Source organism: Triticum aestivum, chromosome 7A (assembly GCF_018294505.1).
Source record: "Triticum aestivum cultivar Chinese Spring chromosome 7A, IWGSC CS RefSeq v2.1, whole genome shotgun sequence".
Taxonomy (NCBI): Eukaryota; Viridiplantae; Streptophyta; class Magnoliopsida; order Poales; family Poaceae; genus Triticum; species Triticum aestivum.
The window spans coordinates 727,203,132-727,206,154 of record NC_057812.1 but is presented as its reverse complement, the minus strand read 5'-3'; positions in this window follow the sequence as shown (position 1 = coordinate 727,206,154).

Genomic DNA, 3,023 nt, shown 5'->3' with positions numbered 1-3,023 from the left:
CCTCCGCTTTACCCCTCACTTCGGCCTGTGGCTCAAGACCTTTGAAGTGAAGCCGAAGATGGTCGAGGGGCAACATGCAGCGTGCGGAGGCGCGTCAATAGGCAAGATGGCAGGAGCTCCGTGGCCGAAAGGTTCCTTTCCAGAGGTGTCCGGATTGTGGCAACGGGAGTGGTTTACATCACGGCTCCCAGAAGTGCCAAGTGGGCGGCTGCCCCTGCTTTCCACTCGGGCCCCCCACCACAACTGATGTCATGGATTAGCAGAGGTATGAGCTGGGGTCCAGCCAAGGACGTGCCTATACTGCAAAGCCGCATTCAAGATCTCTTCGAGGGAGATTTTAATTTGGTTGTGGTAATGCAAGTTATGTTGGTTCGTCGAGTCCAACCTTGCAAATGCCGGCCCCTTCACTTGTGGGAGTTCAACCCAGAAGGACCGCGTGCCATTCAAAGTTTCCTCGGCCTGACGCACGAGGAGATGTACAAGTCATTCTTCGGACCTCAAATAGAGTGTTCGGATACTACCGAGGACGTGGGCCTGAGCAGTAACCGCGCCGCCGAATAAGTAAGAAATCCTCTAGCCGAACACACCGTCTTTTATTCATCATGAAGTTATTTCTGAGAGATCGCTCTTTGACCAGGACTGGCTAACAAAGGCAAAGATGATTCGGTGTTCGGCCCCCTCCCTGAGGGTTTGGAAAATCCGGTATTGGAAAAGATGCTCGAGCTCGCACCTTGCCCGGAGCCCTTGAAGGAATATACAGGGGGGAATAATATGGGCGGAAGCGGGCCCCCATTGCCGCCAGTTCCAACCGAGGGAATGAGCGCCTCCATAAAGGAGGATAACCGGGGGAGGAAGAGGACTGCCTCTGAGGATCCGGAAGCCGAGGCCTCCAAATGAGAGAAGAAGTCTCCAACAGAGGGTCCTGCCTCGGGGGGTGCTCTCGCCGCACAAAGTCCGCGGGGGGATCAGCCCTCCAATGAGTCGTAAGTGATCCAAAAAATACTTTAATAGTGAAGGTATACTATCTTTCTTCTGAGAAAATAACCGCCGCATATATCTTGCAGTTCGGGTCTTAGCCCTTCTCAGCTGAGCTCGTCTTCGAGGGATCTTCTTTCGAAGATGATGGAGAGCGAAACGCCTCCCCCGGACTCCTCCGCTCAAGAAGCAGGCGACCCCGAAGTGTCGTCACAGAGGGCCTCTCCGGATCCGGTGAGGCCAGAAGATAATCCCATATTCACCCGAAGTCCCCAACGGCCGACTCTCGAAGAGAGCAAACAAAAGAGTTCGACACCGTCTGGTATGCAGTCGGACGTTCTGAGGGAGCTGTTGGAGCGAGCGGCCATCTCAGAAGAACACCGTACGCTAATGGGTACGGTGATGGAAAGAATTTCATCCGCCGAAAGCGGATTACATGAAGCCTTTACGAGTCTACTGACAGGCTTTGAGGTACGTGAAATGATATTTGATAGTACCGCACATGTTAGGTGTGCCCTATGTAGATAGTAGCCCCTGAGACTCTGGTTGTCGTCGAGAACGGCGACGAACAGAGGATCATAGTCCCAGGCAATAACCAGACTGCCTTTATGTGCAGGTGGTGGAAGCTCCGGTGGCTAGCCGGACTAGTGAGTTTGCCGAATTAAAGCGGCAACTGGATGCGGCAGACGCCAACATTGAACTTGTTAACAAGCGGCTTGACGAATCACAGGGTAAGTAATGTTTTCTGGTGAATGTCACATAATAAGAGCAGCATCATGCCAGTATCTTTAATATGTTGTGACTGCAAACGGAGCTGCCACCGTGGAGACCCTTCGGGCGGAACTCGCCCGAGCCAAGGAACAAGCGAGGGTTAGTAATGCGGCTGCTTTGAAGGCGGCCGAAGAGTTAAGAGCCGAAAAGGCCGCGCATTGCGAAAGCAAAGAGAAGATGGCCAAGATGGCCGTAGAATTAAAAGACACTGCCAACCGTTGCCAGTTCCTTGAAAAGGAGAACCGAGTGAAGGCAGCGGATGTTGAAAAGGCCACGATGGTGACCAAAGACAGTCGCTCTGCTATGAGGGTGAAGAAGGAGGAGCTGCGCAAAGCCGGGGATATTGCGGCTGGGAAGCCCTTTCTGCTGCAGAGGAAGTTCGAAGATCCGCGGTATGCCCCTCTGGATCGGTTGTGGAGTTCGGCAAACGCATATATGGACTTGGCGGCAAGCGCTGTCGATGCGGTCGACTACTTTCGAGATCAGACAGATCATGAAGTGGACATACTGTTCTGGTCGCAATTTAACGTTCCAGAGCGCCTGCTTCCCTTGACTGATCAACTAGCCGAATGGGCCGAACTTAATAGGTTGTCCGGACTTGCCATGAGGTCCGTCGTAGATCATTTGTGGCCGGAGAAGCCGAAGCCGAACAACTATTTCAGCTTAGTGCAGTAGTTCCTTGGTGCGGTGCCGTGCATCAATGCGATGAAGAGGTCGGCGTGCATAGAAGGCTCGCGGATGGCCTTTGCCCGTGTTAAAGCATACTGGGCGGAGATGGATGCTACCACTGTTGCGGCGCAGGGTTCGGCCATAGGCCGAGTGGCTGCCGAGCACTATTTTGAAGAGGTTCTCGAGGGCGCTCGTTTGATAGAGGCCCAGTGCTCGAAGAATATTATGTTTGAGTGACATGTATTCCCATTGTAAACACAATGTTTTTATGAAATATAGTAAGGCTGTATTTATACTTTTGCCGGAAAGTAATGTGATGCCTCCCGTGCGGCCGTTTGTGTATATATGTATATAACCTGAAAGATTGCAGTCGTCGGCTTCAACCCCCACGCATATAATGTGGAGGTGCTCGCAAAAAACGCGTGTTCACACTTAACCCAACGTCTTGGTCCTATTAAGGAGGTGATAGCGCAGCGAACGAGGCAACCTGACTATAATGCTTTAACACTTTCACTTAGCCATAGGAGTTTGACAGTGGGGCTACTAGATAGCCCCTGGTGGCTCCGCACTCTCCCGATCTCGGGGTGCGTACATGCCTGGCCGGAAAA